Here is a 12,281-nt window from a genome sequence, read left to right as displayed (position 1 = left end):
AAGCAATAAAGTTTAACTGGTATGAACAAAATGCATAATGTATTCTCAGGCTCAGAATTATTAAATTTATACAAGCCCCTTCAAAAGTTTATAACCAAAATTATGCATAGTGTGAGAAGTGTGTATATTTTAATGTGTTTGATATGATGTGGGGTGGGAACATCAAAACTAGGAAGGTCTCACGTCCCGCTCTCCCAATGTTTGCAGCTGTGGGCCTTGCAGAGCACAAGCCACCATCAGAACAGGAAGAGAGGGATCAGAGCGAAGAAACGCCCCACTTTGTCTCTGGTCCCATCCTCTGATCTATCGCTAGAACGTTCCATTGGCCTAACCAACTGATATTCAGCCAGCGAGGGAGCCCCACTTTTGTAGTCCATAGGGGCAAGCTTCCTGGGGGCACAGAGCAGATCAGAGAAAGGCAGAGAACGGACAGGTAGGGTGAGGGTCAAATATAGAATAGTGGTATCATTCTAGACATATAGTTCTGGATCTTGCTTTTTTCACTTCATGTTATGTCTTGGATATCTTTTGAAACTTTGGCTCTTATAGATATACTTGACTTTTTTCAAATTACAGAATATCCCTTTGTAGGATGTCATATAATTTGAGTTCCCGGTACCTTATAGATGGAGGTCTGTATTTTTCCCAGTTTTTCTGCCATTACAAGCCGCACCCGGTGCCACTTGCTCTGGGGACTTGCCCTGTAACAGAGATGCCTGGATTCAGACCTGCTGCCGCTGTCGGGGTGGTGCTAACTCTCCAGGCTGAAGTCTGTCTGTTCCTGCTGCAGAGGTCGGGGCTGGGAGATTGGGAGCAGGAGGGCGCGTGTTGATGGCAATTGCTCTGATTTCCCACGGGAGCCTTGGGCATTTTCCCGGGGCAAGTTGTTCCTCAGCCCCAGACCAGGGCAGGAGTCGGCAGAGATGCTGCTGGGGCTGCTGAGAGCATCCTCTGGGTACCCATTGCCTACCCCAGCTGGGAGTCGGACCCAGGCGCGAAGTGACCTGGTGTTAGCTGTTTCTGGAGGCTGAACCTGAGAGTTTCAGGGAGGGGTGGCGGTGAGTCAGGCGGTGACCTGTTGGGGATCAGAGCCCTTTCTTGGCTCCCCAGCCAGGCAAGCAGATGAGCTGAAACCTGGAGGGTGGGAGGGTGGAGCAGGCCTGGGACCTGGGGCTGTTCCCCGTGGAGCCTGGCAGAGCCGGCCGGTTCTTTGCTCTGGGACAAGCCCTCTTGAGGGGTGGGGACAATGGAGTTGATGGAAGTCCCTGTTCTGTGGGTGGAAACTGTTTTCCCTCCACTTTACAGGGCAGCTCTGGGGATTTGGGCTGGCTGGGGGGTTGACATAACACACAATACGATTCACTTCTTGCCCTTTCCCAGGAAGCTTGCTTAATTCTGCAGGTTCTTTGTTCGATGGTGAGTCACCCAGGTCCTACCTTTTGTGTCTGTCCTCTCTCCCCTTCCCTGCCTTGGGCCTGTTCCCACCCACAGATGTGGCAGTTCACCACTCAGGCCCCTCTGGGTGGGTTGTACGGCCCTGCTCTCGGCCGTCCTGGGGGACCTTGGTCAGCAGACATGGGTTGGTCGGCTGCGTGGCTCTGCAGGGCTGCAGCTGTCCTAGATGCACAGGGTCGGGGTCGGGGGGCGGGGAGAAGACCACCTCGAGCTCCCTCTGGCTCTTAGTCTGAGGCAAGGGGCCTCCCACCCAAGAGGAGCCTGGTGGGCCCCTGGCTCTCTGTCCCCCAGACAACCACCTGTGATGTCCCCTCTGGGCACCACATCACTTCGGCTCCAGCGGGGTAAGGCCTGCTCTCAAGCAGAGGTGTCCACACAGTGCACTGGGGCTTCCCTTATTTATCTATCATCACCGTCTTTTTCCATCTATTTTTATTTAAAAAAATTTTTTTTTTTTTATTCATGAGAGACAGAGCGAGAGAGAAAGGCAGAGGGAGAAGCAGGCTCCCAAGGAGCAGGGAGCCCGATGCGGGACTCGATCCCAGGACCCTGGGATCATGACCTGAGCCGAAGGCAGACGCTTAACGACTGAACCACCCAGGTGCCCTTATTTTAATATTATCATTATTTTTTAAAGATTTTATTTATTTGATAGAGAGAGACACAGCGAGAGAGGGAACCCAAGCAGGGGGGAGTGGGAGAGGGAGAAGCAGGCTTCCCATGGAGCAGGGAGCCCGACGTGGGACTCGATCCCAGGACCCTGGGACCATGACCTGAGCCGAAGGCAGATGCTGAACTACTGAGCCACCCAGGTGTCCCTCTATCTATTTTTATAACTAAAATAGTTACATTTTATATTTATGTTTATATATTTTATGTAATATATATTATGCAATGCATATTTATCTCATAGACGTATATAACATATGTATTGCATATAATTCATAATATATAATATTTATATTGTAACTAGAATAACATGTAATTTATTCAGCTTTCATTCTGTTAAGGGGATGGAAACTTAGTCACGGTCATTCCCTCCCACAACCTCCCCAGGGTCATGCCTAACTTCTAGGCGCTTGTGCGGGACTGAGAGTCGGGGGGATTTGTGTCGGTGAGGGCATCTGGAGCTTGATGTCCCCCATCCCTAGCCCATGATAGTACTGTTGTTTGTAGTGGTCTTATTGTTGTTTTTGTTTTTGTTTTATTTTTAAAGATTTTATTTATTTATTTGAGGGAGAGAGAGAGCACGAGCAGGGGGAGGGGAGAGGGAGAAACAGACTCCCCGCTGAGCAGGGAGCCCCACTCGGGACTTGATCCCGTGACCATGGGACTCGATCCCATGACCCTGGGATCATGACCTGAGCTGAAGGCAGACACTTAAGGGCCTGAGCCACCTAGGCGCCCCTAAATCCTCTTCCTGCCTGCACCTGGAGTGGGCTGCAGCCTCTGGTTTCAGCAGGGGCCACCAATGCTTGGTAATGCTTGCTCTTCTCCGCCAATCCTTTTCTGGGTGGGGGCTCTGGAAGCCTGGCTCTTTACACAAAACCAGTGCCTGGAGGTCTTTCCTCTCCTCCCAAGGCCTAGGCTTTTGAACTTCAAAAGCCAGGAAAAAGACTTCCCCTTCCTCGGCCTTCCTCTGCCTCAGCCCTTCCTGGGGCCGCCTGAGTCAGGGGAAAAGTAAAAAGAGGAAAGGAAAATAAGAAGAAAAATAACATAGGTGAATGTTTCAGGAACTCTCCACTGAGGATCGCTGGCTTGAGCCTTGGGGCAGTGGGGTGGCACAGGGCTGCTGCATCCCTGCCCTGGTGGTGAGCCCCCCGGGTGAGGTCCTGGCTGCCTCTTCAGCCCAAGGCAGGCTGCCGAGGCCCCGGACTCAGAGGTTCCAGGTGGTTCTCCGCAGCTGCCTCTGGCTTGTTCTTGCCTCTGTGATCTGGAAGGGACACAGGGAACATCTGCTCCGCCTTCGATGTTCTGGAGAAGGTGGTCTCCGGACAGGAGAGATGCTGTTAAGTTAGGAGAGGTTGCCAAAGTGAGGGGCAGAGACGGCACTTGAACCCGGGCCCTGTGATGCTCTGCCAGGGGGTGGGGCGGGGGGTGCCCTGCTGTGCCGAACCAGAGAGCAGAGTTTGGCCCCTGCGGTTTATTGCTCCAGTCGTAAATGCACCCAGGCTCCTACGGGCAAACACGGGTCTATGCGTTTATGCTCTGAATCTCACGGACCCTCGGGGCCTGTAAAAACGCTGAAAAACAAGCTTGGCTGGCTGTAATTGACTTTCCTCTAAAATCACTGGCGGGTCTTTTCCAGGTAGATCCAGAATGCCAGGAAATATAACTAGAGAGCACGCATCCCTCGGTCCCGGAGGCTGGAGTCGGAGAGGTGCAGGTTGGGCAAGGGGACAGTTGTGAGCGGCCTGCCCCATTCTCCCCAGAGCAGCCAGAGTGACCTTTTAAAATTGTCAATCAGAGATCTTGTCACTTCTCTGTGTAAACCCCTCTTGGTTTCACACAACACTTAGAACGAAATCCCAAATCTCCCCTGGACCACACGACCCAGAGTGATGGTCCCCACGTGTCCCTCCAGTTCCAGCTTGGGTCACTCCCCCTCCCTGTGACTCAGCCCCTGGTGGCACCCTGACCTTCTTATCCCTAGGGCACGTGGGAACCCTCGCTGCTGGACCTTTGCTCTGGCCTTTCCTCTGCCAGGACACTCCACCCAGATTATTTCTTGATCACACCTTCTCATTGTCAGAGGTATCAACCCACACAGCTCTTCTGCAGATGAGCCTTCCTGATCATCTGTGCCTCCCCCTGTCACTCTGGGTCCCGGCATCTAGTTTTCTTTCCTTCTGAGCCGTCACCACCATCTGTGGGCTTGTGTTTATTATCTGTCTCTCCCTAGAACGTAGGCTCCATGCTCAGCGGTGATTCTCTGGGGCCCAGCACATAGTAGGTGCTTTTTAAGTATTTGGTGGCTGAATGAATGGGACCCTGAGCCTTTCACCCTGCAGCCCCATGTCCAGGTGTTCTGCGAACACTGGCAGGGAGGATGTGTGTAGCACATGGAGGCCGGCACATCCTAAACCCGAAAATATTCACTGTTTTCTGTGACAATTTTTGCACCCCAGGCTCACCCAGAAGCCTAGCCTCAGTAACTTCTCCTGTTCCTGGAATGCGCTCAGCTGTCTTCCCCCATCTCCGTGTGCTGGAATCTCCCCGCTTACAATCCCGCTAGCTGTACTCCTTGCTTCCCTTCAAGACCAGGCGAAGGGCGACCTCCCGCTGTCTCCCCTCGCCCCTTCGGGGAGAATAGGTCCCTTCTGCAGGCAGCGTGAGCTCAGTTCTCTCTCTCTCTCACCAGGTAGGTGCTAATCTGGTCCCCATTTCACAGATGGGGACACTGAGGCTCAGAGAGTCGCCCTCAGTCCCCTAGGCAGCCAGTGGAGGGAGCTAGGATCTCCACCCAGGGAGGTTGACCCCAACCTGATCTACAGCCCCTCTGCTGACGCCGGCCCAGCGGCCTCTCCCCTTGCTTGCCGGGCTGGTGTCTGTCATCTGCCTGCAGGGACCCGAGACCTCACGGACCGTCCTCACCTCCAGGCTCTGCATCCTCCTTGCTGTTCCTGGACCCTCAGCACACTGTGAGTCTCCACAACGTTGCTGGTGGGATCGAACCTAATTCTGGCCCTTCTTACCCCACCCCAAGCACCTGCTCTTTTGGCCTCTTTCCTGGGGCGGAGGTGGAGGAGGCACCATGATTTTCTTCATCTTTTATTATATACGTGGATTATTTATGTACAATTGACTTACAACATTATATTCAGATGTACAACATAATGATTCGATATTTGTATCTATTGTGAAATGACACGTCCCACCCCTCCCCCAAGAAGTCTAGGTAACGTCTGTCACGGCAGAGTTAAAACATTTTTTTCTTGTGATGAGAACTTTTAAGATCCACTCTCTCAGCGACTTTCAAATGTGCAATCCAGTGTTATTAACTGTATTAGCATGCTGTATACTACTTCCCCATGATTTACTGATGTTATAACTCAAAGTTTGTACCTTTGGGTCCCTTCATGCATTCCACCCACCCCTGATCCCCAGCACTCATCTGTTTGCTCTATTTATGAACTGCTTTTTTTTTTAAAGAGTCTGCTTTTTTAGATCCCCCCTTTTTAAAAAGATGTAAGTGAGATCCTACAGTATTTGCCTTTCTCTGCCTGACTTATTTCACTCAGCATAATGCCCTCAAGGTCATCCACATTGACATAGATGGCAGGATCTCATACTTTTCTTTGGCTGAGTAATATTCCAGCGTGTCTATAAATCCTTCTCTATCCACTCGGCCAGTTATTTCCATACTGTGAATAATGCTGCAGTGACCACGGAGTCCGGCTATCTCTTCGAGTTAATGTTTTCAGTTTCTTCGAATATACCCAGAAATGGGATTGCTGGACCATATATGGCAATTCTATTTTTAAGTTTTTTTGAGGAACCTCCATGCTGTTTTCCACAGTTACATTCGTTGAATGAATGTGAAAGATCCCTCTGACTGGACTCCTGAGCTTGGGCTTGTTCAGATGGATGCCACCCCACACTCACACCCTCGCTTGGCCTGAGCCCGGCTCTGCCCTGGGCCCCACAGGCCCTGGTATCATTGAGGTGGGAGAGGCGGCTAGAGGGTTGGCCCCCAGTGGGGAATCCTGGGCTGCTGAGTGGGAGCGCCCTAGACTCCCGGTGCTGCCTGTCCCCCCTCCTCAGTGAATCACCACTCCCGCCCGGCCTCCGCCCTGCCCCACTCCCATCTGGAGGCCCCAACCTCCCCTGGAGCCTCTGCCAAGAGGGCCTTCATCGTGGCTAGGAGGTGATCCCTCTCCCCCAACAGCAAGGGGACGCTGAACCCCGGGGGACCTGATAATGGGGTCTGGGGCCGTCCCGGTGGGCCCAGCCTCCGGCTGTGGGTGGGAAGGGGGTTGTGAGCGGGGCTGAGACACAGGCTGTAGCCCAGCCGTCCTCGGGTGGTTACTGGTTGCTAGCTGGGGAAGTCACATCTCTCCAAGCCTTTCCTGTCTGAAAAACGAGAGTCGCACCTGGTGGCAAGGTTGTCAGGGCTCGAGGGGGTTAGTGGCAACACGGTTGGCCTTGGCCACTTCTTATTCTGAGCCCTGCGGTCTGGCCCCAGCTCTGGCAAGAGGCTCTCCTCAGTGAGGTCTTTCTGCCAGGAGCTGAGCTCACGGGGCGGGGTGGGCCTCAGGGGCCACTTATCAGTTGTTCTCTCTTTCCTGGGAGCTGGCCCAGAGACCAGCGGGAGGGCGTCTGCTTTTCATCGGCTGCCTCTAATTCCTTTGGCATCTCAGCTTGTCAGGAGGAGGGAGACGCACTTAACTGGTTGTGGCCCGGCTTGGTGCTGAGGAAAGAGCACTGGGCTTGGAATCCAGCAGCAGGCTTTGAAGGCTGACTGGCCACTTACTGGTTGTGAGACCCGCGTAGGGCACCCATTGCCTCTGAGCATCGAGGGGCCCATTGGAACACGGGAGTAATTATTTCTGCTCTGCCTACCCTCCCCAAAGCAGAAATCCACGTGGAAGTGCTTGGTAAGCCATGTAAAATATGAAATGGGGGCCCCTCTTTGTGTCGGCATTGCCGTGGAGGGGTGGGGGGTCCTCTGCCCAGGGACTTCGCCCCACATAGGAACAGACGGGCCCGCAGGCCCAGTGCCTGGCCCCTTGTCCGGAATGGTCAAAGCCAACTTTTGGGTCCGTGGAGCAGAAGCCCATTTCAGGAGGTGCCGGCTGGTGACCCTGAAGAGTGGCAGGGGCTCAGAAAAGGAAGAGTTCACTCCGCTTGGTGTGGCTTGGGAGCAAAATAGCAGCATAGCAGTAGCTAGCCGTGCTGAGAGCTTACTACATGCCAGGCCCACGGCTGAGAACTGTCCACGTATTAAGTAGTTGACAACAGCCTTCTGAGGGAGGTTACTGTTATCTCCCCTTTAAAACATGTTTTTAAGGGTGGAAAGGCATTTCGGGAGAAGGAGTAAGATGTGGAGAGGCCTGGGGAGCCTCTCCCATCCTGGGGGCAGTGGGCCGCCCTGCCTGCAGCCAGGAGGCCTTGGCCTGCTTGGGCCTTGGCAGCCAGCCACGGGCTGGAGGTTTGAGAGAGTCAGCCCAGGAACTGTTGGAGGCTCTTGTGTGACCTAATCCTTGAGGGTGGGTGGGATGGGGTTCCTGGGAGGAGGGCAGGGGCCTTGATGGGCTGACTTCGGGGCTGCAGAGTCCACAGAACAAGGAGAGGGGTTCCTCATTCCTCTGTCTTCAGTCTGGCCCAGCTGCCACCCAGGGAGCCCCCATGGGGAGCCTTGACTTTGAGACGGGCTCCGAAGCTGGGCTGTGTGTGGCCCGGGGGCTGGGGCTCTCAGAGCCCTGGGAGGCTAGGCTTGTAGTCAAGTGGCTTGAAGGGGGTCCTCCATGTGCCAGCCTGCACCCCATCGTGGGGCTGACCCCAGGAAGGCAGGACAGCCTTGCTTGCCTAGAGCTTTCTGCCCGCACTGGAAGGACAATGGCGCCTTCCTGGTCTGAGCCCCCTGCACAGCCTGGTCAGGGGGGCTGGCCCAGCTGGGGACGGGGTGGTAGGGTGATGGGGCCTCAGTGATTAGAAACAGGAAGCAGGGCTGGAACCTCTTCTCCCAAATAAAATGAAGGCCGGGGAGGCCACCGCCGAGTTGGTCACGGTGGAGGCCTTGCAGTCTGAAGCTTCGGGTGCCCGCATGCCGGTAGGGCTCTGAGGTCTGCGGTGAAGTAAAGGCAGGTGTGTGGCCCTCCCGGGAACGGGCGGCCTGCGTTTCTGCAGCACCTCCGAGGGAGGACTGCGGGCTGGGAATGTTGGGTGTGCGTGGGGGGGATTCCGTTCTGCAGGGCGCCCCACCCTGCGTCCTGACCATTTCTGCTTGGAGGCAGTGGACAAGCATGCTGGAATTCCTACCCAAGACAGGGACAGGATAAGAAAAGGCTTGAGGGAAGGGGCAGAGTTTTTTAGTCATGAGGCATCCAGGGTGTGCTATCTGTGCGAAAGCCAGAGATGAGATTTGAACAGAGATGGCCAGGAAGATTGGGGAGGCCTGGGGCAGAAAGGCCAGATCCGGGGTGAGGTCACCAGGGAAGCACGTGGAGCCACAGTGAGCTGTGGGCTGAGTAGGCCCAGGGGTAGGGAGGGGAACAGACGGAAGGGAGGAAAGGAAGAACTTGGCCTTTCTTACTTTGTAAAAGATGAAGTACTTGGTGTCTGAATGGAACATTGGGAGAGAGAGTTCAGGAGTTCAGCCCCCCCAGGGATCTGGCGCTGGATGACAGTGGGACATTGTTCTGGAAGGCGAGGGAACCGCAGCCTTTGTTCTCACTCCACTTCCACAGTAAATATTCCTGGATTTGGGGTGAGGCCGGCATCCACCTGTGCTAATTAGGCGGTAAATACTTGGGAAAACTGCCCTTTGCCTGAGAGGCACTTGGGGTAGCTCTTGTTTATTGTCTGGTAGGGCTGGCCTCGGGAAAGATTGAAGGGTGAGCACAGCCAGGAAGGGAAAGTGACCTGGGAAGGGGCCACTGTTCCTGGTGGCCACACAGGGTGAACTCGATCCCCACCTGCTCTTCTGACGCCAAGTCACTCTTTGCCAAACTTCCGGGTGGGGCCTTGTGCTCTTGGTACAACCCACATTTCCCTTTCCAAAACCTTGAGCTCAGTCCTGTTCCCACAGCCCGGCTCTGGAGGCTTCTGCAGCAGGAGGGACAGCCACGTTTGTGTTCAGAGTGGCCGGCCTGGCCCCCAGCATCCCTGCCACGCGTTCTAGCCAAACGCTCACCTGGGAGGAGGTGTGAGGAGGGGTGAGGTGGCGGTGTGACCCTGCCTGGCCCCAGGTCTTGACGGCCTCGCCAAGTCACAAGGGCTGAACTGGGGAGAAGAGCCAAGGGGCACTGTCACTCATCCAGACCAGCCGCAGGATTCGGACATACCTGTCGTTGGGGGTGTTTTGTTTTGTTTTGTTTTTTTTGAAGAAACTGCAGATATTCGGATATTGGCTATTACATAGGAATGTATGGATTGGATGGAAAGGTGGATTGTTAACTGAAAAAAGGTTTTAAAAAGCATGGATAGTATGATTTCATTTTGGAAAACAGACTCACGAATATACAGTAGATGTTAATAGCAGGAGTCACTGGGTGGTAGGAAATGTTTCCCCTATTTTTTTCTTGTTTTTGTGGATCTATGTTTTCTCGTAACTTATTTAAAAATTATTTCTTCCAACTTCTACAATGCACATATGTCCCTTTTACTTAATTACGAGGTTATTTTTAACTTAAAAATGCTGACTAAAAAATTGCTACCCTGGAAGGGAACAATCCAGGGGATGCTTGAACCAGAGCATTGGGTGGTGCACCCTCAGTCCCATCTCAGAGGTTGGGAAGAACCGACCTCTTTTCTGCTAGCTGTAGTTTAGAGCCAAAACCCCATCCAAGTTCTGTACAGAATCCAGAAAGTGCTGATATTTTGTAGAGCAAAAAACAGTTAACTCTTGAGATGATCAGTGACTGAAAAAAAAGAAAAAAAGAAAAAAAGGGAGTGAGAGAATCCCAGTCTGCTTTCCTCTGTCAACCCCATCCATGCCTGCCCCTTCTTGCTCACTGTCTGAAGATCCAACTTCACTTTATTTTTTTTAAAGATTTTATTTGAGAGAGAGAGACAGCGGAAGAGGGAACACAAGCAGGGGGAGTGGGAGAGGGAGAAGCAGGCCTCCTGCTGAGCAGGGAGCCCGATGTGGGGCTCGATCCCAGGACCCTGGGATCATGACCTGAGCCTAAGGCAGACGACGCTTAATGACTGAGCCACCCAGGCGCCCCCCAACTTCACTTTATTAGTGGGTTGGGAAAAGAAAGCAGAGAGTTTGGGGATGCCTGGGTGGCTCAGTTGGTTAAGTGTCTGCCTTTGGCTCAGGTCATGATCCCAGGGTTCTGAGATCGAGTCCTGAATCAGGCTCCTTGCTCAGCAGGCAGCCTGCTTCTCCCTCTGCTGCTTCCCCTGCTTGTGCTCTCTGACAAATAAAATCTTAAAAAAAAAAAAAGCAGTGTTTGGAGGATAAAGTTGTTAAGATGTGGTGTTCTTTCCTGCTTCTCACCTGTAGCATTCTTGGGACCGTCCCTACGCCCTACGCAGGTCTTAGAAGGCGCTGGGAGCCGTGCGAGAGGTGATGAGGACGGTGCAGGGAACAGAGAGGCTGAGCTAAACCTCAGTTTAATCTGAGGGGAACGAATGCCCCAGGGAAACTCCAGTTTCTCTGGGCCTTTTTTCATCTTTCAAAAGGGCTCCCTGTGGGGCCCCACCCATCTTTAACTCCCTGCAGGAGACAAGCTACGTATGACTGTGGCTCAGTTGTTTTGGGGTGTATGGAAGTGGGGTGGGGTACGGGAGAAAGTCGCTTGCCCACTGAATGGTACCTGCACTCTGCATGGGACCACTCTGGGCACCCACACCCACTCCCGGCCCCAAGCCTACCTGTGGTCCAAGCCCAAATCCCCGAACCCCTTTCCTGGGCCTGGTTCGCCTCATCCTTCAGCCCGGCCCCTGTTCCCTTGGGGGCCACACAGGGAGGAGGAAGAGGACAACTGGGTTTCTCCGAGTTGCACAAGCTTTTGTGGGCACGTCCTTACTCCCTGGTTGCTGCAAAGTCTGAAGGCAGAGCTGGTCTGTGCAAAGATGAAGGCTGCCCAGAGGACCACAGAGCGGGCATGGGGCTGAAGGGCCGTGTCCCCTGTCAGCTTCCCAGAACACCTCCCACTCTGATGAGAGGGACCCTGACAAGGACCAAAGCACACATCCCATTCCACCTTCCTTTGCCCTCAGGGTTTGCACTCTCTCATGCCAGAAAGGAACACATCCAGGAAGGACATTATTTGAATAAACAGTTTATTGTGCAACAGCCAAGGCCCCTTCCAGCCCACGGCTGACCGCAGCATCTTCGGGGGCGGACACCGACTCTTGGCTCTGGGCCCCTCTTGTGCTCTTTCTCATCTCACCATTTTGGCGAGTTTAGGCCGAATACAGTTTATCTGTCTTCCTGGCTGGAAGGAGCAACCGAGGGCCGAGGCCGGGGCTGTCTGAGCATGCTCACCCTGGGGGCCCTGGCATTTGGCGTCACACGTGGAATAAGTTTCTGTTGTTTTAAGAGTCAGAGATATGGTTTAAGAGTCCGAGACATGGTCAATTTTCATGGGTCTTTTGGGGCATTTGCTAGCACTGTTTTTGGGACAAATCTGCTCTAAAATAAACTGTAGTGTTTAGATGAAAATGAAGGTCAGCAACAGGAACCCAAAGTTTCTTTTTATTTATTTATTTTTCTCTTTTTTAAAGATTTTATTTATTTATTTGACAAAGAGAGAGAGACAGCGAGAGAGGGAACACAAGCAGGGGGAGTGGGAGAGGGAGAAGCAGGCTCCCCGCTGAGCCAGGAGCCCGATGCGGGGCTCGATCCCAGGACCCTGGGACCATGACCTGAGCCGAAGGCAGACGCTTAACGACTGAGCCACCCAGGCGCCCCTATTTTTTTTAATTTTTAAAAATTATTTTATTTTATTTTATTTTATTTTATTTTATTTTATTATTTTTTTAAGATTTTATTTATTTATTTGAGACAGAGAGAATGAGAGAGAGAGAGCACATGAGAGGGGGGAGGGTCAGAGGCAGAAGCAGGCTCCCCGCCGAGCAGGGAGCCTGATGCGGGACTCGATCCAGGGACTCCAGGATCATGACCTGAGCCGAAGGCAGTCGCTTAACCAACT

The sequence above is a fragment of the Mirounga leonina genome, unplaced genomic scaffold (assembly GCF_011800145.1).
Source record: "Mirounga leonina isolate KUSES-001 unplaced genomic scaffold, KU_Mleo_1.0 Mir_166, whole genome shotgun sequence".
NCBI lineage: Eukaryota > Metazoa > Chordata > Mammalia > Carnivora > Phocidae > Mirounga > Mirounga leonina.
Note: the sequence above shows the minus strand (reverse complement) of the source record.